The 26,152-nt window shown below is 42.0% G+C and overlaps 1 protein-coding gene across 3 annotated transcripts in view; it reads right to left on the bottom strand.

The window, feature by feature from the left end:
* Positions 1 to 22,902, bottom strand: part of MECOM (MDS1 and EVI1 complex locus) — a 244,164-nt gene extending 221,262 nt beyond the window's left edge. For all 3 annotated transcript variants that reach the window (XM_050902463.1, XM_050902462.1, XM_050902464.1), the window contains exon 1: positions 22,857 to 22,902. The gene's annotated coding sequence lies outside the window, so the exon portion shown is untranslated. The remainder of the gene's footprint in view (positions 1 to 22,856) is intronic.
* Between the last annotated feature and the right edge of the window lie 3,250 nt (positions 22,903 to 26,152).

Raw genomic sequence — 26,152 nt, 5'->3', positions numbered from 1 at the left:
TACCAGGCAGTGAACCCTATTTCTGTGTTTTCAATTGGAGACTGTACTATTAAATAAATTCAAGAAAAAGTGAAGCCTTCAATTTGCTGACACTAACTCAGATTCACCGAGATGACCCAAATGTTCAGACACAAAGCTTAAATCACAAACCCCAAATATATTAATATGACAGATATTTCTGATCTTTCCAATAATCACTTTAGGCATTCTTAGTTACAAGCTATTCTTATTAGCACTGGTTTAGTGAGATGTATCTATAGTAACGTTATCTATTTTATGGGTAGTAAGATACCTATACAAAAACTATATGTATAGATGTAGCTGAGAGTCTCATTAGAAATGCTGCTTGTATTGTATTTTTAATTGTTTTCTTTGAGTATCTTCAAACTTGAGATTTGAGTATCTTCTTAAAGTCTGTAGATATCAAACACATACAGATCAGGACATTGGAAAAAAGTATATAAATGTTGCTTATCCGAATAACATTAGACATTTGGAGCTTGCTTACACAAGGGATTTTAAGGTCATGTTTACAAGTCACAGGTTACTATTCTGAAACTAAGCAAAAGTAAACCCAAGGTATATTGTGAAGTCTTAGAAACAGATCAGCACATAAGCTTGTGTCACATCCCTCCTCCGGGGAAGGAGGCCGCCCCTGTCTCATGGTCCCAGAGGAGGTTGCTCGGCTCTCCTGGGGATCCCTCTCTACCTGACCCAGCAAATGTCACGGCCCCAGGGCTCTTCAATCCTCTGTCCCTAAGGCAAAGGGACAATATTGCTTTCTGGTAAATGACGCTGTTCAAGAAGATAGCAGACACTGGCAGCCGTGTTCCTCACGCCACCATTTCAAGTAGGCTTCACACTGAGGGACTGAATGGTAGTTATGGAGGGAGCTGGCTTGTTCCCGATTGCTGAGCTCGACCTCACCAAAGTCAAGTCAGACAAATTGGGTTGAGGCCATGTAGGAGCTTGCTGCTGTCCTGGACATGGCTGCTCCCTCTGTACCTTCCCATCACCCCAAAATCTTCCTATTTCTCCTGTGCTGGGAGGAACGCTCATCCCATCCCCTGCTCAGCCCATTTAAGTCACTGATCCAGCAGAGCACCTTATTCCACTGTATTTAATTTCTTTCTCCATCTGTATGCATTACAAAGAGATGTCTTGGAGCAGCTGAGCTCCTGGTACCCTCTGCTGTGCTCATCTGTGCCTCGTGGACAACCTGCAGTGATTTCTTGCCTGCTAGGTGTGTTCTGGTGCTGCTTCCAAGCCATGCTCCCTAAGTATCTCATCCACAGCTCCTGAAGAATTCCTATTTGCTTCATCACCTTTGAACAGATACAGAGGTATAGGGAAGCAACTGTAATGAACACGGCAGCCAGACATTAAAAACAAGCTTAAGTTATAAAGATGCACCTCAGGAACCTTCCACCTCCCTCTGTCCTCCTCTCCCTCCATCAGTCAGGATCCAGATTCAGTCTCCCAAAATTCATTTAAGAGGGTTTGAAATCACTCCCTCCAATCTCAGGCTCCAATCCCGTGCAGATCTCTGGGATATTAATGGGATCCACAAAGATGAACTTGTTTCTAGACAGGATTTTTGCCTTACTTTTATAAAACTCTTCTTATTTAGTGATGTGATATCTGATCGGTCTAAAGTAAAACTTTCACCTCAATGAGAAAGGTCACTACATATTCATCTGATGTCAGACCTATACATAAACAAGCTTCTTTAAATGGCAGATCAGAAGCAAGAAGTGGTCTCTTTTTTCTAATAGCATCAGCCCAGCTGCAGTTCTCAGTGGCGCTTATTCTCAGCTGGTCTGCTTTCAACTTTCACTTCCTATTTAGAAAGCTAAATTGGGAGTGCTTTAATCTTCTGGGTTCATTTCCTTAATGAGAAGTGAAAGGTATAAGTGGCAGCAGGTAAAGAGATATTGAAAGCTGTGGCAGACTAGCATTTAAATTTTCAGAAAAGCTAGATCAGAGCATTTTCTAACATTCCTTTCTTCTATGATAGTAAAAAAAATTACTAAACCAATAAAATCCAAAGTTGTGGTTGCTGGGAAGATGGCACATCAGCAGAAGGGCAAACTTTCAGCGGGGCGGAGAGAAGACTTTGGGGGCTTAGTCCTGAAGCATGCTGAGTAGTTCTGCCCTGATTCAGCAAACCACTGAAACACGCTCATCTGAGCTCACATTTCTAAAACAACAGAGTGCCCAGCTTAAAAGTAACCTAAGACAGTCTTCTTGCTGGTAGTGCCCTCAGCACCTCACAGGATGAGGCCTTAGGAGCAGAAAGCTGTAGATAAGAACTCCCCTAAAAGCTTCATCTTGACAGTCTTTGCTGCCAGCGGAAAATATCATGACTTGGCTTGTATAGTTTTGCTTTCCAGATATTAAAAGAGTTATTCATGTCCCTGCATCACTTCTTCCTCCAAAAACCTTAAGAAAATTAAGAAAAAAGCAATCTGATGTAACATCCATCCCATGAAGAGGTAGGTGTGATGCCAGGACAAGCTTTGTTTCACAAGCCTCAGCCTAGCAAAAAAGCACATTTCATTGCTTGTTCCTTCACCTGACTGCTTTTCCTGCTAATCTGTGTTCGTTTAGGGAGAGAGAAATTCCTATCCATTTCGGTCACAACTAACAAGTCTCACAGAAATCCAGGCCTTGCATTTCAACATCTGCGCCCACTTGAAGATATCACTTGTGTCAACATTTCCAGAAGTGGCCACTGCATGGGACTCCCCTTCCATGTGTGCAGTCTCAGCACTGCTGGTCCGCTCCTCCCAGCGCCTCAGCACATCTGGGTTCCCCCAGTTTTGCTCCATCATTTGATGCCTTCTTATATTTCCATTAAATGATTATGCAAGAGAGATAAAAATAAGAGTTTCACTGCTTTTGTGTCTTCCCTTCCACTAAGTTACAGCTGAAATGACCTGGAGAAGAGTTGTCAGATAAGTGTTAAATCTCAGCAGCAGAAAGGAGCAATTTGGGCACTTTTTGAGCAGAAAGGTTGAATATTGCCACAAGCCCGTGAGCCATCACGCACTGCATCGTGTAGCACACCACTGGTGCTGCACTCCCACGGGGAGCAGTCTGGAAAAATAGGTTTATATCATGCCAAGACACCTGCTAACACCCTTCACTGTGGTCCCCACTCTGTACCTGAATGTTTCACGGCTAATTAAGAGGTAACAGCACCTAATTTCCCACTGCACTTCAGGTGTTTGGAGGAGCACTTTATTGTGTTTCCTTGCATTTCCCCTGGGTTTTGTTCCTACACATCCTATCCATGTGTTACTGACTTAGCTCATTAAATATAAATTGACATCTCTACCATACTGGGCAAAGTATCCTCAAAATCCCTCAAATATCGTGGTGCCTTAGAACTAACATGGAGCAGGCTGAAATATCCTGTACAAGTGAAAGTAAGTCTGGGAAACAACACTAACAGAGTCATATTCCCCTAATACATGGAAAAAAGGGGATCCAGTGCAAATGAAGCATAGGATAGTAAATAAGAACTGTGTTCGCTTGCAGTCATGCACTATAGCCATTAAGCCTTAAGGTCTTAAAGGTACCAAGCAATGCATATGATAAATTTCTCAAAAACATCCCAGCCATAACATAGTTCTTGCTGATTGCTCATTTACCCATAATGCATGCTGTCATAGCAAAGCCTGACAAATGACAGAGAAAGCTCAGGTTATTTTTTACGCTGACTGCCAAGCCCCTCACCTCAGATTATTCATTTATTAGGGCAATCACCGAGGTCTGGGTACTTAATATTGTTTTCACCAAATATGAAAATGATCTACTTGCCTATTCTTTAGTTCCTCCTAGGGCAAGCCATTTATCATCAGCCCTGGATAAATGACTGCTTCATTATAGCCATAATTTATGAGATGTTAGAACTAAAGAGCCACACCTAAAGACTTAAAGCTTTAATATGGATTAAAATAAGATAATCAATCAAGCATATACAAATTTGCTTTAGAATTATTTCTTGCTTTGAAATGGCGTCACGTTTTTAGAATGGAGGTACCCTTAAATTTCTTGTTACCCAACTCCAGGCAAGCTTGTTTAAAAGTCCATAAGGAAATCTAGGTTATAACCTTATTGGTCAGTCTTAGATACCACTTGGTAATCATTACATGATTCAATAAAATTGCCTTTTGGGCTAAGGGGCTTTTTTGTGTTTTTGCTGGCGTAGGTGTAACCCAGACTGAGAACGGCTGCAAGCCTTCGGTCCAGAACAGGTGGGGAAAATGCAAATTGATGCCAGACTCCTGCATTCTCCGTAGATATTGCCGTGCTTTTCATCTCCTTCCTTGGAAGTTTGCTCATCTGGGGTTACAGAAGAGGGAGAGTTGAATGTTGTTATTTAAAAATATTTCCCTTTTTTTTTTTAGGGTGTTTCTTTGCCTGAAACAGTGTTTCACAGCTCAGAGTTTGGATGAGAGAAGCTTCTTCCTCTATCTTGGGAATGAAATATCCCTTCCTCCTAAAACAGCATTACAGCTTGAAAGAAAGAGTTTCTGGTTTGTCTCTCGATTGTATATTTGCTAGCACAGAGCCAATACAAATATTATTTTTCAAGCATGCGCCTTGCTTGAAACACTAGCCTAAACCTACTTAACCATTTAATCCTGCATCTTTTGAAGCCCGTGTTGGAAACATATAGTTTGTTAGATTTTTGGACACATACCACTAAGATAACGACTCAGCTACAGCTCCCACGTGGGGCAGACCTGTGCCAACCAGCCACAGTGTGGGCACAAAGGTCTTGGGCAGTGCTGGAGCCCCAGGGGCTACAGACAAGATGAATGAGTTATCCCGGGAACTCAACAGCAAGCCCACAGCAGAGGGCAACGCACGATGTGATGAATAGGCTGCTGGGAGAGGGTACTTTATTTTCTCGTGCACCAAGAGCACAGCACACAACCCGATGTGACTAACACCCCTGGTAGGTGACATGGACAACCTGAGCGTCTCCTTAAAATTCAAGCCTGGATAAATGTGCCCAAAAAGGATGGGGGTGTGATGCACCCAAAGACCTTGTACTTGGAGCCACAGTTACAAATGAAAACTGAACTTTCCCAACAGCAACAGCTTCATGCTCTCAGGATAAGTGCCTGTGACATATGTTTAATTGAAGCATATTGTTGGGCTTATGATGAGAGAATATACTGCAACTTCATACAACACTTAAAGTTTTAGCCAATGAGGCTTCTTCATTAATGCTAACACTGATTTAAGTTTAATCCCAGCACCAGGCTTTGTTAGCTAAAGGACATTTTTCACTCTGGACTAAGCTCCCCCTTTCACACAATTTGGTGTCAGCATTTCAGCAGGAATAAAACAATCCAAGCTCTGCGGTTCCCCTGTGTGAGAGCTATTTAGGTATATCTGTGCAAGGAAATACTTGATACACACACATTATAAATGCAAGTCTGTGAAATAGATCTACCTATGCATGTATGTGATTATGAACATACACATGCGTAGGAATTTGTTGGCACAGGTACATGACAGATTTTTTGGATGTATCTACAAATAAATGGCTACAATACAAAATTATAGGCACAGTCTCAAAAGTGCTCAGGAACTATATTTGCATCCAGGACCCCAAAAGTCCATTTCCCTAATCTGGAGAATTTTTGACTGGAAGCTCGACAGAATTGAGCCGTGATGCAATGCTCAACCTCAAATACTGAGATCTGGGCAATGAGACGGTTTTAGCAGGACTCACTTGCTAGCTGACCCATAAGCAGCCTTAGGCAACGCGCAACAGAGACTGGCCTGCTCCTCCTGCAAGGGAAGACCTGCAGATCCCGCTGGAGGTATGAGGCAGCAGGACACACACCCAAGACTTGCGGAGCCATAAGGTGCTAAGAAAAACCCAGTTCACCTACGTGAGCCATTCCCCCCTGACCAGACCTTCAGACTCAACAGGGCAGTGACACCCCATGGCAACAGAGAAGCGCATGGACCACCTTCACCAGACCCAGACATCTCTTTCCCACCAACGTGCCACTGGGCTGCAGGACAACACTCCCAGCCAGGCTAAGCCAACCCCTCCCAGCCCAGGAGGGCTGCATTTTCCTTAAGGACTCCAGCCCCTCTCCAAGTCAAAACGCATCATCATCATCTCTTAAAACAAATTCTCTCTCAGAGTAAGAAGTTGTGTTCCACGTTCTTCGCCAAAATAAATGTAAGATCAAGTTAGAAAGCCTCCAAAATAGGGTTGGTAATGCAAATATTGACACAGCAAAGAGGAGAGAGTGCAAGAGCATGGCTGGACAGACAGTCTGAATATGAAATATTTCACTAAAAATGTCATCTTTATTTAGTGGGTGATGAAATCAGTGACTATTTTAAAAGATTTATAGTTTTTGTAGCCCAGACACTTATGCCCCCAAGTTATATAATGGGAATGTGAAGGAAAGGCAGTTGTCGCAAGTTACGTTCAGTATTAACGCTGTGAGCTGTCTATATGCAGGACTCCTGCTGGTTTCCATGGAATTTTTGCAGGAGCAAAATTTCTAGGAACAGGTAATTAAGCAGTACTCCCCCCCTCATTTCTACAAAATGGTTTTTTAGTTATCCAAGCTAATTCTTCTTACGTGGATGCTTAGTCACCACGTGCTTACTTGGCACAACCAGCCATCACAGCATCCAAGGCACATTCAGAGTGTAGAATAAAATAGGCATGTTAAGAAAAAACATAAAGAAAAAAGCGATACTTGTTTGCAGTGCTATCAAGTGGCACATACAGCCTGGTGGAGCTCTTGGGCCAAATCATACAGCCTGTAAGCCCACGGCCCTCCTGTTTGGTTCATCAGGAATTCCACAGCCAAAGTGACTGCTCAAGTGTTGCACTGCCTGGTTGACTTCCACGTGGATCGCTGATCTAACCTGTGTTGGCAAGTCCTGCCTCTCTTCTCCTTTCACGAGGAACAAACAGCATTTAGAAGAAGGGCATCTTTAAGTGGAAAGGGTCTGCTTCTCAATAGCTCCTTTCCTCAGGCAGTCAAACATATCAGGCAAACAGGATGCAAACCAGACTTGGTGGCATTTGACCAGTAGGAGCAACACTCATTCTCCACTGCTCAATGATGAGCCAAGGTGTAGGGCTAAGGAGAATTAGGACCAAACTGTAGAGGCATCAGAGTTTTCAAAGACATCTCTGTAATTACTGCTCCTCAGCAGCTCTATCTTTGAGTGCTGGTAGCTCAGGAAGGCTGCTGTGGTGTCTCCAGGTGGTCAGCATCTGCCAGCCGCTCTGCTTGGGCTGTGGGGGCATGATGCCAAATACAGATGATATTGTATCCCATCTAATTGGCTTTCAGACCTCAGAGCTTTGTATCTACACATCTGCCCCAACTCAGCAATGCCAACGGTAAAGCTGGGTCTGAACCAAATCATAGCACCTTCCCTAAAAAGTTCGGATGTGGGCTTACTTCAATATTAATTTACACTGCTAAAAATATCCCATTTTATTTATATTTTTTTAATGAACAAGGTTATTCTATTAAGTTGAAAAAGTTGATGGGAGCTGAACAAGAAACAACTTCCATGCAAACTGCTAAGTTACCAATTAGCTCCTTAAAACAATTGAAAGTCACAGAGAGCCCTCAATGCACAGAGGTGTTTAATTAATTAACATTAGATGTGATTAATAATGAGTCTTGTTTAATAGTAAATATCTGCCTGCAATGCCTGCATGTCAGAACAAAAAGCCTTTAGAGAGCAGGCAACTATATTTGTCCTGATTGTGTTTGGGATTTTAACATGTTTTGTGCAGGCTGACAAATGGCCTATTAATTATCTAATGTTGTCTGACAACAACAGCTTGATAAAGATGTATGTTTTTGAATTGCTGGATGAAAACTGCTGGAGAAGAGCCCCACAGGGGCCTTGCTGTCCTAAAACTGGGCTCCAAGCCATGACAACAGGCAAGACAAAGCCCTATCTCTTGCCACAGCCTTCGGAGATAAAATATGTCTTGGCATTAGGGACGTTTTCAGAAAACTGCTTCTGCAATATCTGATTAGGAAAAGGAGGAGTATGTCTTTACTAAATTGGGGTTAAGGCATAATCAATATCATATATGGAGTGTCTGGCCTATTCTGCATAAACACAGGCACTTCATATTATTAAGGAGTCTATAATGCAGAGGAAGCATATGGCAGGACATTGCAGCTCTCTCTATTCTTTTTATTTAGAACTTTATCTTCCAACCTGTTTGACAGCTGCTCCTAAGTGGTTTCACAGTGCCAAATTATTTTTATGATTGTTTGATGTTTTATTCTCCCATTTCAGTTAATGAGATAGGATCCCACAATGGTCATAATTCAGAGCTGTCAGAACTAAAAAGCATGCTTGTGGCAAGATAGCCTGATGGTAAATAAGGCTAAAAGCTGCAGATAATAAAAATTCTCTTATCCAAGTCTCCTCTGCAATCAAAACTTGTTTTGGACCCTTCTTTCCTTTGTGCTCATTTGTACTGCGACTTTTCCCTTTTGGACAGGTAAACTACCAATCTTTGGGTAACGTCACCCTTTTAATTCTATTCAACCTTTCCTTGTAATGAAATGTGTAGGATACATAGGAAACGTTGAAATGTCTACAGATATTGAGTGCTATATTATAATTAAAGGGCTTGAGTCCTGTTTATTGTGCCAAGGGAATAATTTGTCATATATGCTTAGAAGAAACTGTTCAACAAATGACCTTTAAGAGTCCCAGGAAATGCCTTATATCTGGCATCCCTGGGGATGTTTAATGAAAACTTTCAAAAAGTTCCCATTTTGAATCCTAATTTTTGGGAAGAGAACTGCTCTCTCTCTTTTATTCTTACATACTTTATAAGGGGAGGATGTAAAGAGAGGGAGATATAAACAATATTACTCTTGGGAGTTACACCACAAGACTGAGAATTGGGGCTTCTTTGTTGTTATCTCTGCCAAAGAGTTGCTGCATGACCTTGCCATTTCGTTGCTGATTGCCTCAGTTTCTCTAGTTAGAAAATATCTGTAAAATACACTATCACCCATCTTAGATGAGTCTTCTGCAGATTTGTTCAGGAATGGACCAAGCAATTCTATTCTGCGGCTCAGATGCTATGACACCTCTACTTGTGACCAGCCAGCTGATCAAAGCAAGACCCTGTATGCCTTTGGAATCACAAAAATTGTGTAACATGTGGCTTAGGAAAACAGCTGAAGAAGTTGCAGCAATTGCACTAGTCCATTTATACATGGTTAAAAGCAAAGACAAGTTTCCATTATTCGGAGAGAGCAACAGCAGACATGCCACAGAAAGGAGAAGGGAGATGCAGGCACCTTCCCCAGTTGGCAGTAATGGGGGAGGCAGGACAGGACAGGGCACAAACTCCTCAGGCCTTTCCTCTGGAAACCTGCACTTGCGGATTACCTACTGGGGTGAACTTGAGTCAACAACTGGAACTCGTAGGAAACCTTCTAACATCCACAAAACCAAATACTAACCCCCACTACTGACAGCCAGGCACCTCTAATGAGCTCTCTTCAGAATGAATAACTTATATCACCTGTATGTACGCATTTCTTATTTCCTACTACACTTTTTTTAAGAAGTCATGGAAACTACTGTGAAGCAACCAAAATATAAGGCACAGCAATAACCAGTTAAACCCTGAAACAAAAGAAAAAAAAAAAGCAGGAGAACTTTCTTCCATAGAAACAATGGCCCAGAGACACTGAACGAGCCCTGGGTACGTCCATCAGCAATCTGTACACCCATGCCTTAACAGTTGGGTTCAGCAGGCATCACAAGATGATGAGATGTGTGACTCCAGATCTGAGCTCTGGATGACCCCATACGATCTCTGGCAGTGGCCAGCACCAGCTCCTTCAAAGGAAGATACAACAGTTTCAGGGAGAATTTGCAGTTATGGAACAATATGTGTTCCACAGGAGTTAGCACTCCAAGCCCTAATATCTAAGTCCATGTCTGAACAAGTCTGCTTTTTGGTTTTTTTAAATGTATTTTAAGTCAATTCTTTGGGCCTTTTTAATACATGTCTCATAATAAGCAACACAACTGGATAAACCTAATCTCAGGTATTCTGCTGCATGGGTCTCGGCACAGGTCTCACATGCAGTTAGTTTGTGGTTGGAGCACTGCAAATCAACATTGCTAAAATTTTTACATCTCCCATTTTGAAGGCTTAATGTGGAAAAAAGGGCATAATACTGTAGGGGCTGCATACATCAAAATCGGAACACGAGAAAGCTGATTCAGCAATTGCCCTTGTAGGTTATATGCAAAGGGTGTAAGAAATGTTTCCCTTTGCATTATTTGCCCAGACTACAGCTAATAAATGTTGTTGTAACTGTCAGATCAGATCCTGGGGATCTGCCAAAAAGTTGCGGGAGCAAGTCCAGAGGAGGAGCACGTAGGAGCAGAGGAAAGCCAGTTATGCTCCTGCTGTCCACACCAGTTCTGGATTGCATTTGTGCCAAAGCACCACTTTAGGCAGAGACACTTTGACCACACCAATTGCTTCAGCCTCGGGGAAGGAGCGGGGACAGGAGCACAGCACCGTGCCTCCACTGCCCTGGGGCTGCCTGCACCCAAGGGAAGCACTGGAGATAACCAGCACAGGCAGCCCTGGGGCAGCATGGGGCTGGCAGAGCACCAGCAGATCCCTCCTAACATTGGAAGGGCAGGGATATCACATTATTTTCACATTCCTGAGGTCGCAGGTTTGTTGTGCTAGACGATCATCACTATTCAGGTTTTGATGTTTATCAAATAGCAGAACCCAGAAGCCCCTTGGCTACAGAGGTCTCACCCGGGGCTTGATCCAAAGGATCCCAAGTCAACAAGACTCTTTCCATAGACTTTCCATCTGGGTCCACAGCGGTTTCCCTGACTGCTTTCGTCTCCAGTTTAGTACAAAGTATATTGATATTGATTTGGGACGTGGGGGAAAGGAAGGGAAGAAAAGGGAAATCTCAATGTGGACGGTGTAAGGAAATTTGATACAGCTTCGCAAAGTTCAGGTACTCCTTTTTTCAGTCACAAGGAAAGAAAATTGATGACGCCACAAGTTTAACGCTAATTGATTTATTACCTGCCTAAGCAAATCCTGGGCAATGCAATGGCAGGCTTAGACTTAAAGCAAATGATTTACAAGATAATGTTTGACTCTGGGAAAGGGTAATCAGATCCAGATACAATGGATGATAGGATAATTGAGAAGAAATAAAAGAGGATAAATTGCCATGTGCTAATGAGCTTACAGGCCCTAATGGGGAGGACATCAGTTTTAACACTCAGGTTATGAGCTAGGAGTAAGGTTTTTTTTTCCTTCAACAGCTAAAGATGTAGTGCTGAAACAAACCAAGATTAATGGTGTCCCACTCACTTACTTAGCCATTCTTTACACCTTCGACAGCTTTCTGCATTAAATGTGTGGTTGTTTTTTAACCAGGTTTATCCAAAGCAGCTCACCTCAGTTGGAAGCCATATTACCTATTTCTAGGTTAAGGCACATCTGTTGTTTGGGGATGAATGACTCAAAACAGCATTTCTCCTCCTCCTTGCAGCACTGGCCGCCTGATGAGTTTGCAATGTCTTTGCAGGTCTCTTTAGGATCATAGGAATATTCTCAAGCCTTTATATGGTCTCACTGCACTCAGGTTTTGAAGCAGTTGCCAGAGCAATGCTGTCTCACATCATGATTCATTTTTATATCTTTCTCTCCCTCCATCCCACATCACCACCTAGAACCAGGGACACTTTATTGGTATTTCTGATTACTGCTGTAGCCGTCTAAATTTTTCAGCAGGATGGGGGTCTCTCCAGCCCTGATGTAGAAATGCACTATATGAATGGTGCTAGCCACAGAGTAATAAAAAGACAGTGCTGTGTGCTGTTATTGGTAAGGAATACAGAAATGAAGCACTTCCTTAGAGATCAAGCCCATATTCCAGTGCAAGGCTTCCAACAAATGAAGTTTAATATGATGAATTGTGGTACAGTTCCAGAATGAATACAACTCTCAAAAATGCAGCTCCACTGAAGCTTTTAAGTTATAATACACACAACATGTCCAATACTCGATTTTAAAGAGAAAGATTCCTGGTTAATATGCACAAAAGTAGCCATGACCCTTCTGAGTTAAAATAGGAGAAGCCTTTTCCTTTCCTTTTTAATGCCATACCGACACTATTAATTACTTATCCTACACAATCTCAGTGCAGGTAGCAACTTGGGGTGCCCCTTTCCTGCAGAGAGGGAGGATGACAGCAGGGACACATGTGATCCCCACCGGCCCACGACCCATCAGCCACACCAGGGAACAACACTCCGATGAGCCGCTTGTGGGCAGGGGGAGCAAAGAAGGACAGTCTGCCCACAGCAGGAAAATATGCACTCCAAAAGGCGCTCCAAAGAGCAGCTCCAAGCTCTGCTCGTTAGATCAGCTTGCAAGTTTTCATTGTCCTGACCCAGATTTTAACATTCACTTTAGAATTAGAAACACAGATCATAAAAGCACAAATTGGTAAACACAATAGTTTGATGCTGGTACTGCTCATGGAGGCAGGGAAGGAAAACACCTTTTTTTCTGGTGAACTGACTAAAATTGCAAGCCTGGATCATAAAAGCTTTGAAATGTAGATGCATCTGGCACCGGATGCAAGTGTGATGGTGCCTGTCCCTCCGTAAGGAGGGATGCAGTAGCAAACTGGTTCAAGCACTTCTGCTGGAAAGCAGGAACAGGCTTGTATCAGAGATCATCCCTTTCTCCTCTGTCTTATCAAGCATCCCCTGGAGCTAAGCTATTGCCACATTGAATACAGAGTGATTTAACGTCAAAGTAAACAAGACTTTCCTAGTTTCTTCCACCGAAGAGTCTCTGGTCTGGTTGTGAAACAAAAAAGAAAAACTAAAAAGAAAATATTTATTAAATGTCTTAACATATTACAAGTCTTAACAGATTAGCATGTTCATTCAGGGAAACCAGCCTGGAGTGGCAAACTTGAAATGGTTGCAATTAGTACAAGGATTGTTCTACTTGAAGCAACTTGCCTTTTCTGTTTGAAAGGAACACACAATGTGAGCTTGCTGTTCTGGTATCAGGCACTTACTGTACAAGCAAACAGGATACGATAGGTGTGACTCAAGTAATTGTCTCTATTCACTCTTAAGGATAAAATATGGGTTTAATATGCTAGGAAAAAAAAAGACTGAATATTGAAGAGATTACTTGTTTGTTCACGGGCACTGATGGTGGTTTTAATGTTACCTGCTGACTTTGCAGCTCTGAGACAGACCCACAGCAGATCCAGCCCCCACTTTCACAGCTATGGGAGTTTTTCCATTGACATCAGTGGAAGTTGCACTAAATCCCAGTGACCTGTGTATGCAAACTCTCTTCCCTCTTCTGAGCCTTCTAACAGTCATCCACCAACAAAATTAATTCTAGGCACAAAAATAAATTGAAATCTTAGCTCTTTTGAGCTGCCACCTTGAAGTCTCTGGTTGCCCATCACATTGGTGTATGTGCTGATGCTCCACTTCAGCCCCTGCACTCAAACCCGTGTCCAGCATCAGATGCATTTCCTCACTCAGCAGTTGGAGCATCCTGTACCACTGCTCATGCCCAGCAGATCTGAAGTACATTACAAGGAGCTTAAACTTTGCTGCCTGCACACCTCACTTGAAATTCAGCAATGCTCCATGCTGTCAGTCCCACTCCCTCCAAGGACATGGTGCTTCTCCCTTCGCTGCTGTCCACTACTACCCTTAATGCTTGTCCTTGTATCATGCCCCATACGGGAGAGCAACAGCCAGTTGTTTTAGCACAGCAGAGGTGCAGAGCTGAACAGCAAAAATGTGCACGCAATTTCTGTTAGAGATGCAGTATTTGTGCCTCACATTGCCTGACCACATTTACACTCAATATGAAGAGGCAGACAGGGAGACTTAAAGGGAATTGCTGTGATTTGCACATAACTGCACAAGCCTTTTTGAATGGCAGACCAAAATGACAGTGCATCAGGAGGCCAGAAAAACCAGAACTTCCTTTGCAACAAAGCAAAATCACCTGCGGCCCCAGTGTTCGAGGGACAGAGGCCCCCACCACGCTTCTCAGATGCTGCAGGGATGGCAAGTCAGAGGTGGAGAGGCACTGAGATACCAGCGCATTTCGGACCTGCAAAAGCAGGAGCTGGGGCCTTCATGCATCGGCATGGCGATACTGAAGACACAGCAGGTCCTTTCTAAGTGCTGCCATATGGATGCTCTTGGCCTCGTATTTCATCTCACCTACGTATTACATTATGTCTAGAGGTATTCTTTTCCTTAAACATTTTTATTGTATAGAGATGTTGTTTTGGTTTTTTTCATTTTAACACTATTCCCCATTGCAACCAATTCCTCAGCCTGCAACCACCACGTTGGTGCTAAGGACACACACGTTCAGTAGGAAATCTGCATCATCTTTCTTGTCTGTAACAGAATTTTTTGCTGAGGCAAAACCTTCTATTTATTTACAACCTTTCTTCCAAGTCCTTCAAAACCTCTATCTGCCTCCCTGGCACATGCAACACATCCTTACACCCATCAAGTAGTGAGGGTGTATTTTGGGACACTCCACCTCCCACGGCCACCACTGTGTTTTCCCATGGCAATCGATGGAAATGTGGCTGCACAGCTTCCCCTCCCGCAGACCAGGGCAGCATCCCCACACACAATGGCTACAGATATCTGGAGAAAAACTTCTCTGCTATAAAAAAAAAGTATTAAAATACCTTGCTGCCTGCAGCAGCGCAGGGCAGCTGCTGTCCTTCCCACAGCGCTGTGGCAGGAAATATTTTATTCTCCCTCAGCTGTGCCAGCATTTTCAGAGTGCCTTGGCTCTGTAAAGGCAGACTTTTTGACCATGCCTTTGGCACATGCATGAGGAGGAGACACAAACAGGCTCACACACGGGGTCAGTGCAGCCCTGTTTGCACACTCATCTCAATCCCAATGTGACCAGCACCTGCCCTGGCTGTGTACGGGCATGGGTGAGCATGCGTAGATACGCACAGAAGCCCAGGAGGAAGTCCCCAGTACCCACAGTGCACAGACAGACCAGTTACATGGACAAAACACATTGAGCCACATCCCCAGCCACAGCATGACACAGACATAGGCACCTGGGAAGGTGCCAGCTTGAGTCCCCTCTGACAGGGCTTGAACATCAAACACCAGCAGCCCAGAGGGATCCTTGGTCACCACACTGGAAGATAGATCAGGAAACCTGTATTCATGTCTCTACTTCATTAGCTTTCCCACAAGAACAAGTAGTTTCTAACTCAGGCATTTTTGAAAACTGCCTCTTACACAGATGGGAAACTGAGGCACCAAGCAGGTGAGGGGAGAATGTTTATTGCCCTATTTTATCCCAGTTTATCCCTTCAGACCATGCACATTTCAAGGCAACAGCTACTACGTGTGCGGAACAACCGGTACAACTCACCCCGATGTCACTGCAGTCATACAACAATAACAACTGGCTTACCAGAAATGACAAAAAGGTAATCTTAACACTTTACCCCTCCCCCAGATTTTTTTTTTTTTTTTTGTTAAAAACTGGTCTTGCTAGCCCTCCAGATTTAGGATTAGATACCAGAAAAGTCATTTACAATACATAGACTTTAAATTCAGCCGAGTCTGCTTTGGACTTCTTAAAGTAAGCATCTAAAACCCAGATGTTAAATATGATTCTAAAACTTTTTTGAGGGTGGAGAGCAGAGAAAAATTTTCATTAGAGGTGTTAGCTCATATGTCAGTGATTTCAGCTTGATGCCACTAGAAATAACCAAGACGCAACGTTTCGAGAATCAGAACGGATAATGGAAACGTCAGCTCAGCCTTAACCCTGAGTGCAGAGCCACTGCTGCTGAGCTGCAGCCCCACTGCTTCTGCTTCAGCCGGCAGGTAAAGCTCAGAAAGGCGAAATGCACGGGGAGGGGGGGAAACAGTAGTGCAGAGCATGGATAAGCCATACACAGATATTGGTAATTTCAAATAGGTACTTCTCAGAGGAGCTGTACCGCACACCTTTGACCTTTAACTGGAGTGTTCAAACATTGCAGGTAATGATGACTACCAATGAAAGTCCTATGCTGTGCTTGGCTGCACTTTCTATATGAGTGCCAGCAGTAAGATAAATGATAAACTGGTTCACTGGAGTACTAGTGGTTTGGGGGCTATTGATTTTTGGTCCATTCTCTTTAAAAGTGAGATCTAAAAAGTTGACAGAGGGTCATTAATTTCATCATATACTTGTCGTCTCATCCATAACCAATCCAGGGGCTGAGTGCGCTTGTCACTCTCTCTTTGCACTTTATTTGTTTAGGTTTTCTTTGTGATTCTACATTTTTCCCCTTTATTTCAGCTTTGTGTTGTTTTTGCTGCTGTTATTTCTTTTTTCCTCCAAATGAGCTCCTTGCTTTGGACTTCTACTGCAAAAGACTCTCTGGACAAATATATTTTTATATTATAAGTAAATTCAGTGGCTTCATTATCAAGTCTGTGCTAGGAGAGGAAGTCACCTCTGTTTAGTGCTATTCATTTAAAAAGAAAAAGACTGCTATAAAATTCATCAATCTTAATTGTGCAATCTGAAGGATTTTGATTGAATAAACACTTGTCTGAAGACTTCAGGATCTTGTTTGAAAGAGACATTAAGGAAAGAGTTGGGGAATTTTTCCCCTATGAAGTTCCATAGGCCCATGACAGTGTTCTCAGGTGACAGGGAAAAGACTGAATTCAAATAAACATATGACCATAATTAGTAGAGTTCCCTTTCTCATGGTTCTGATTAAGCTCTTGGCGACTCTTTGCAATGAATTAACTAAGAAAATCTTTTACCAACTTTTACTAAAAAAAAAAAACCTATTTCACTGGCATATCTTGGGTTTCAGTAGAGTGATACTATATAGAGAATTCTCCATAATTATTAGTATAATAACAACCGGATACAAATATTTAAGACCAGAGGAGTATTTTATACATCTAGTGGATAAATATCCATAGGAGGAAATTGTTCACGTACAAGAACTGCATACAGTAGGCAGTTTTTACCGACTTAAGTGGGTTAAATGTATCTCTAGGTTAATAGAGTCATTTGTCTCCCAACACCAAGTTCATCTGCACTGTCTTTTGTTGGGACAACAGAAAAGTGTATGTAGAAAGTAAAAGAAAGCGTGATTAAGTACTACAGACGATGGCAGAAAAATCCAGTATTAATAATATCACAACCTGCCAATAAATCTCTTTTTTATAGGTAAAGAAATACATTTCTACTTTAAAGTGTGTTTTTATATACCCTTGAGTGCCCAACTAGCTAAACTACCAAGGGAGCTCTACATGATTTAGAAGTTAATCCTTCAAATGGCTAACAATTGAATGCCTCAGCTGTTTGTAGTTTCCTACTGCTGGCTAATTTCATTTTTGTTTCATGTGTTCGGTGGCAAGCTTTCATTGTTCAGAGCTCTGACACCGAGGTTGTAAATGTAGATAATTTAGTTAAAATGAGGCTGGGAACATTCACGCCATGTTCAGCTTGTTATGACTAGACCTTGTAGAAGTTGAGGAAAATATGCCTGGAGAACAAACAAGAATAAAAAAACAAAAGAAAAAAAAGGGAGAGAAAGCAGACAAAGGAGATGATCCAAATTTGCCAAACTCATGAGCATCAGGCAGTCTTTTAAAGAAAAAAAAAAAAAAATTCTAGGAGAGAAACAACCTAACCATTTAAGCTTACTGTTTTGAGGGCCAAAGAAACTGGATGTGTTGAAATATTGGATCATCAACTGTTTTAATAGCGGATTGGGCTTTCTGAGCCTACCTTTATCAGTTCCTTCTCTTGTGCCAACAACAAAAGCTCACCAGTCCCCTCCCTTTTCCAAACCTCATTTTGTTTGTATGGCACTTACAGAGGTCATAAGTGCTCAAAAATATTATTTATAGCAATTGCTGCACAGTTCCTTACCGCCCATTCTGGGAAACACAAACTGAGCTAAGATGTTCTTCAGTCGAGTATTTTAAGCAAGGATCCAACACTACCAAATGGGAGTCACCTAAATGGCATGAAACCCTCCCAAAAAATCAAGACTTTTTGCTGACTTGGCATGAATGGCTGCATCTGTTCAGCTAGTGACCACTTTTCCCATTCACGTCCCCAAATATACGGTGCAATATAGATTGAACCTCATCTTGATTGTAGTCATCTCCCATCAGCAGAGTCTGCTCTCCGTGAGATGCTGGGCAGCAGCATCCATCAGGCTTGTGCCCAGGCTGCAAATGGTGCCATGCACTGAAGGCTCAGCAGCTCTGGCACTTCCTTGCTGCAGTTCCCAACTCGAGCAAGCAGCTTCTTAAAACCCTAATTATAATCTTGATTAATAGATATTATAACACAGCTCCTGTTTGCCTGTAATTATATTTGACACAGAGATACAAATCAGCAGTTTAACATGCTGGAATAGGATTCATAGGATTATGGACATATACATTTTTATTAAAGCTCTATTGGTTTGTCTTTAGCATTCATCAAATCTCTCCCTTTATACAGAGATAAATATATCTTTTTTTTCAGAAAGTGATTAATTTTGGAGTTTGAGAAAAATGAAATAGACGAAGTGGGTAATTTTTCACACTTAGAACAATTTCCCTATGATATTATGACTCTTTTTCTTGCACTGCTCTGGGAGATTAATATGGCTGTTATTTTCTCCACTAATTGGCTTTACAGATAGCCATGGGAGATAGCACCTAATAAAGCCAAACAAGAGAGAAAAATGTTAACAGCACTAAGCTGTCCCATAACAAGGGGGTCTATTCATTAAGAAGCAATATTCTATTAAGGAAGGTTTGGGGTTTTTTAAACAGATTTTTTAAATAAGTGGAGTATGCACTAAAAAACAAAAGTGGATTACACATGGTTGTCCTGTTCCCTAAAGCACTCCAGCTCTTCACTTAAATGGTCCCTGCATGCTGCCCATGTGAACACTAGCCACCAGCACAAGAGAAATCACTATTTCCTTTCCAAGCCAACAAGTCCTCCTCCAGCACACTGGCCTCCATGCAAGGTTTTTTTATATGTAAGCACAGGGCTGGGTTAATAACTTCTCCTGATCACCCCCTTTTCATATTACAGCATGGCAGTGGAGGCCGTCTCACCACTCCAGTTTGAAAGCACATAACACAGGGAGCAATTGCTGTTAAGCACCCCAAAGTTGAAGGATTTCCCAGCTTGGTACCATGCCCATATGGGTCCCTGCTTGGACCCAGGCCCTTTTAGGAGCTCTGATAGTAGGAAAATAGGATTGCTCTTTTATAAATGACTACAACATCCACTAACAAATAGCCTTGCCCAGAAGGGAGCAATCCTCACCGGCATAGGAACAACCTGTTCCCCTGTCCATGCTGGGATGCAGAAGTGTTCTCCATGTGATGCCCAGAGCCCAGCTCGCTCTCTGGCCTCCACACTGTAGGCACGAAGCAGCATAAGAACTTTTCTGGCATTTTGTAGAGTCATTTTATGGTGCTGCTAAACCAGTTGTGCAAATAATTTTTATTCTAATGTGAACAAGATTTTTGTCTTACTAATGGATCTCTGAGGCAAGTTACGACACACAGTAGAAGCTCTTTTTTCTACATATTTTACTAATTATTGGACTATGTAGGTATATGTAAAAAGCTATCAATACTCCTGATAACCTCCTTCCAACGTAGGTATTTTATCCTTCTCACCAGAATTAGACTTTGCCAAATAGCAACAGCTATCCAGGACCTTGCAGAGAGCCTCCCACTGGAGGTGAAGTCATCCATCCAAACACCATCTGCGATTTGGCTTCTTACCCAGGCAGACCAGTCCCAGAACAGAGACAGTAATCAGCAGCTTCCCAGCAATTTGTTTTTACAGACATCCCACATGAGTACCAGGTTCCTAGGAAACTACTCTGTCCACCTTTAATCTGAAATGATCCTAAAAAGCCATAGAAAAGTCCATACATAATATGCAAATATGCCACTCATTCCTCTCAGTGAAATGAATTTATTGCTAATTTTAAGAGTTTTGGCTGTTTTACTATGCAGTCAGCATTAGAAACAGATTTGATAAATAACACATCCATTTAAACCCACAGAGGTGTCTAGTTAGCATGAACGCATACACCTAAAGTGCAGATGGGACACAATCACAGCATCTAAAGTCTCTGCTATCAGATCAGAGAGGGGCTCTCAAACCACAAGCAGTTTCACATCTAAAATTAAAAAAAAAAAAAACCAAACCACCAGCATCACACTATTATCACAAGCCCTTCTCTTGAACCCAATGCTTTATTTAAAGCTGCAAAGCATGGAGAAAGCAGACTACACCTGAACTCTTACTAAAACACAACTCAGCAATAAGTATTTGTGGTTACAGATCTACAGATCAACACTTAAAAATATGACCCAGTTGTACCTTAATGACAACACCCAGATATCATACCAGAGCACTGCTTCATTAGCAGCTCAGAGAGAGACACATCACCTACTAAGCCCCTGCCACCAGTAATTCCCACAGCACAGATGTCTCTTCTCCATGCACCAGCCAAGCTAACACGTGGCCTGAGCAAATATCAGAAAGAAGGTGCTATGTCTCCACTTTGATTAGTCAACAACTTACTTTGGGGAGCAGATGACCTCTTGATTCCCCAGGATGTAATTTTCTCCACGGCAAGTCAGCTAACAATATCGTTTCACTGATATTTTGATACGGGCATAAATCTCATACCATTTACTGATGGCACACTAAGACTTACTCTATGTGACACCAGGCACCCACAGATATCTTGACACAGGGTACTCCATTTTGGAGCAGTACAGTTGGGATTTTTTCTAAATATTTTTCCAACCTAAAACCATTCTGCTCTGTAGCCAACATGGTAAATCTGCACTTCTTTGAAAATAAAGCAACTCTGGATTACTACCTAGGAGTGACTGCTTCCAGTATCCCTTACATCAAGGCAGGGTAGTTAAACCAAGACTTACACATGTAGCTGAAAATCCTACACAAAGTCCTACACTAGATATAAATCCTCAGCATGGTATTTGAGAGGGACATTAAAGGAGCATTTCACTCCAGGTGAGTTTATCTTATGGAAGGCAAGATCCTAATAACAGAAACTCTGAGCAGCTGGTATTTCAGGTCACTCCAGCTCCTGCCTGGCCTTCATGTTCTCCACCATAAAAAGTGCAAGCATAGCTACAAAGACCATCTTTGCAGATGCTGTTTTTGGGATAAGCCATCATTTCTCCACTAAGGCAGACAATGTCTGAAGTGTTCCCCAGGTACATCTTGTATTTATAAGTATTATTGATACTTTAGAGGTCAAGATGGAGCAATTTAGGTTCCCCCTGCAGTAACCTCTGAGGAAGTTTAACAATATTCTAAAACAAGCGACTAAATTTCATAGGAATAGAGTTATGTCTCTGTCCTTCACTCCATCACTATTATTTGTCTTCCTAATCAAGTTTTCCACCATTTAAACCGATAATCAGATGCTACTGAAGGGAACAAAGTGAAAATAACCAACAAGTGTATATTAAGCAATGAACCCATAGCCTGATATTATTCACTTCTATCAAATGAGAAAGGCTTAGATGTTTGTGAAAGATGGGAGAATTCCAAGTATCCAGAATAGATGAAAGAATTCAATGTTTAAGCACACAATTTTTGATCTAATGAATTGTTCCATAGGTGCTTTGGTATAATAAAATATTGAAAGTCACCTTAAGAAAACACTGTTCACAGTTACACAGGCACAATTCCCACTCAGCATATGAAGTGTGCCACTCCAATAATGGTGAAGATCACTGGTTTTTTACCAAACCAGGAAATACAGCAGGGGCAGTGGAGTGGTGCCCATAGAGCTTTCTATGAGTTTTTCCCTCCTGTTGTACCATAGAATGGTTTGGGTTGGAAGGGACCTTAAAGATCATCCAGTTCCAACCCCCCTGCCATGGGCAGGGACACCTTCCACTAGACCAGGTTGCTCAAAGCCCCATCCAACCTGGCCTTGAACACTGCCAGGGAGGGGGCATCCACAACCTCTCTGGGCAACCTGTTCCAGTGCCTCACCACCCTCACAGTGAAGAATTTCTTCCTAATATCTAATCTAAATCTACCCTCTTTCAGTTTAAAGCCATTATCCTTCATCCTATCACTACACTCCCTGATAAAGAGTCCCTCCCCATCTTTCCTGCAGGCCCCCTTTAAGCACTGAAAGACCGCTATAAGGTCTCCCCAGAGTACATGCCCCTCTTGATAATTCTTCAGGCATGAGCTTAAGACATCAAATACAGACTTTCCTCTACAGTCAGAGCCACTCAGATTAAGAACTTGTATTTGATCTTACTTTAAGATTTAGATTTTTTAAAAAATGAAGAAATTTTAAAGAAAATAAGTTTAAAGACATTTTCTTTAAAGAAATTTAAAGAAAAATTTGCCATCAAAATTTCTACACGCCTATTTTGCTAAGAACATTGGTTTCAGAGCAGCACCATACAGCCAGTAAACAGCATAAGGCTCAGACCATAAGAGGCCAGTTACCGTTTTAACATTAAGAGAAAAAGGGAAAGTTTGGGGTTTGTTTTTTTTTTTTTACAGACACATAAATGTAGAGGGAGAAGCTGAAAGATTGTTACTCTATTAAAATTACAGGGTTACATAAACCAAGCTTAGAGGAAGTTTAAAACTTTTGCACAAGAACTTAGCCTAAACATTTAGACTAAATAAAATTAGCAAAACGGCCTACCTGCTTGAGAGGTAAAGAAGGGGCTTTAACCTCCACCCAGCACCACAGACACCAGCCAAGAACTCCTGAGCACCCACAGCCAATTTTATACCTGCTTTTCACAGCTGAATCTGGTGAGCTGTGTAACTTGAACACCTGCAAACTCCAATGGGAACCAGCAGGCTGAGCCTTTGTACGCCAGGCAGGGGATACAGCCCGGGCTGCACCAAAATTTAACGCCCAGGTATTTAAACACTATATATATAAATTTATATACATATAATATATATAAAAACTGTATAGTAACATCACCAGTACTCCAAAAAAAAAAAAAAGACAGAGCTCAGAGAAAGACCAAAAGAAACACAAACGCAGCCCAAACTGAGCTCACACGCTGTCTTACAACAAGCCCGTTTCAGAAATTTGACCAGCCTGTGTCCTTCTGCAGGTGGCTGTGAGCAGGGTAATCAGTATTGCTCAGGGAACTCCTCCAGCACGACCCATCCCGTCGTGGGATGATCGCAGCTACCTGGTGCCCGCCCGGGGAAATGGCCCCTCCATTACAGTATTGGCCAACAATCAGGGAATTGAAGGTTCCTCTTATCCAAATTAGAGTGGTGCCAGCCCCTCCGCCAGTCACTCCCTCAGCTGTCAGAGCTGCTAATGCTAACGCTTCGGATGTCACCAAAAGTGACACTTCTGGCTGCTTCAAAGGAGCAGATAATTAACTTAATTTTTTAAGCTTACGGTGGAAAGCCATTCCCATAAAGTTGAGAAAGTGAAATTTTTTTTTTAGCATCAGGCACTTCTCTCCTTGAAACAGCACCTGTTGTATTCAGTGGGACCCACCATTTGTCCCCTGGAAATAACAGGGATGGTTTTGATCTCTCACAGCTTTTACACCTCCGCTCTGCCATGAGCTTCAGCAAGGTTTTTTTCCTGCTGACATCAGTGGAACCGAGGAAAGCAGCAGCAGCCCCCACGTTTCTTCTTGGGATTTCAGCCATAACACAAACCAGCGGTAGCTGCTTTTCCAACCAGTAGGGAGCAATGATTTCCTAATTAGAAAAAATCCTGCACATTTTATTGCAAATGTGTATCTAGGAAGTCAAAATGTACAAATTAATATCACAGATATCAAAATACTGGACACAGAGGCATTGTTATTATACTTAAGGCTGTACCAATGTTTCTCTTTCAGTGGTTTATAGCTTGGCTTAAAATTTTATTCCTGGCTGAAAACTGGCACAAAATTTGAAAATTTGAGAAAAACCAGTAGGCAACTATAAAACTATAAAAAGTAGGGAAATATTAAACATCCTTTTTACCGTAAAGATAATATTTTTATTTGGAAGATGAAAGGAATTTTAAAAAGATGTGGTATTCCAGCCAATGCTCTTTTGTGGGGAAAAAATGTTCTTCTTTGCCCTGTCTTCCCACAAGATTGCTAAAAAACTCAACACATTTTTAGCAGAATGTTTTGAAGACAAAGGAGAAGATTGGGCCCAGTTTTCAAAATGGTGTGCCTTACTTTCCTGCTTATAGCAAAAGCAGCAGCATAAACATATATATGTGCCCAAATAATTATTTTTATATATTATTCGTGCAACTACACGTTGATCAACACTACACAATGCTACAGAAAAGCTTTTTGGAGTGATACTAACTAAAGCTACAGAAACAAATAGAAAAAGGACTAAAATGCAGCCTGGAACTAACAGAAGTTAAATCATATGGGAGTAACGTACTTTTTTTCTTTTTCTAGATAAGGCGAGGCAAAAATTAGGTCTACTCAGATTTCAATAAAATACTTGATGCAATAATACATTGAAATTATTAGCTGAGGTGATAAAGATGGAGATTTGTGCAAAAAGACTTTTTGGGTAGGTAGAACATTGGCTAGGAGGAGATGGCTATGAAAGGAGAAATACCACATTGCCGGTGGTAGTAGTGAATTTGGCAGGAAATACAGATATCAGGCTAATGACAGATAAGAAAAAGGAGAGCATCATCACCGTTTGAGAAGAAGATGAGAATATCATCGGGGGAGAATTGAGTGACTTTGAGGAGCGGAGTGGTGGCACTGGGATGAAATTACATGTGCTTGGGGCTGAAACCAAGAAAACCTGCCCAAAAGCTGAAGTTCCAGAGCTGGAAACATGAGAGGAGGCAGGTCTCCTCCTTTGGTTGATCATACCAACCCTAAACAATTAATGGAATAATTTTATGACCATCTTGGGTGACTCAGGAGTGATGTTTCCTGACAGGGGGAATTCACTTCACTGCACCTGGCTTTGGTAAGAAATGCATCAAATAAAGCTAGGCACAGTTCTGGTCATTATGGTTCAAAAAGCATGAGTCAAAGCTGGAGCATGAGGAAGGACTGCCAAAGTTATCGGTCAAGCGAGAACCAAGGAAGGGAGACTAAAACATCCTTCCTGCCTCAGCTCAGCAAAACTAAGGTTACGAGTAGATACATGTACCCTCCACTAACAGCTCAGGAGGGTAAGCACCAGAAAGGGAAGTTATTTAATCTAAACAACAAGGTTGACACCAAAACAACCCAGTAAGGACCGGCTATGGAGTACCCAGGCTGGAAATCAAGCAGCTTCTGGCCATCAGAGCAATTGTGTTCTGGATGGGTTGCTGAAGTTTTGTAATACTGTTTCTATTCCAGCAATATTTATTTGACGACATGATTCTTCTGTATTTAAAAACCAAATGGCTTTAGAACAGCCTGGCTAAAGGGACACAGAGGAATTCAGCCCCCAACTCCCACTCGATTTCAACAGGAACCCGGTTCATGCCATTAAAAATCCCATCCTGACAAAATAATTTTCCAACATTTGTGGACATCTTACAGGGCATCCCAAACTGCTTTTCAGTTATGGAACAGTATTTGAGTCAGAATAATTGAGCATATAAATAAATAAAATAATATAATAAAACATAGGAAGTGAAATGGGATTTTGGTGATGAAAAGCAATATTTTGCACTTCCAGCATCACCCACCTCCCGTGTTAGAAACAATAAATAATTAAGCCTCTGAGGCAGACTTAAGCAGAGCCTGTGATAGTATCATGACAGTTGCTGCTAAATGCTGTTGAGTGATTGAAAAATGTTAATAGTATGATGTGAAATATAGGATAAATCCCTATTTCAAAATGAGATAACCGAGGCGCAAGGCGATAAAGGAGCTCGCTCCCAGTCCCACAAAAAGGTAGCCCCAGTGGGGCAACTTACATTAATAGTAAGCATCTCCTTGATCTTATTGCGGTGAGATGAGGCTCAGACACCCTGACCAAAGCCCTACACAA

Source organism: Gymnogyps californianus, chromosome 10, assembly GCF_018139145.2.
Source record: "Gymnogyps californianus isolate 813 chromosome 10, ASM1813914v2, whole genome shotgun sequence".
NCBI classification, from domain to species: Eukaryota; Metazoa; Chordata; class Aves; order Accipitriformes; family Cathartidae; genus Gymnogyps; species Gymnogyps californianus.
The sequence above is the reverse complement of the archived record's forward strand: the minus strand, read 5'-3'. Positions and strand labels throughout refer to the sequence as shown.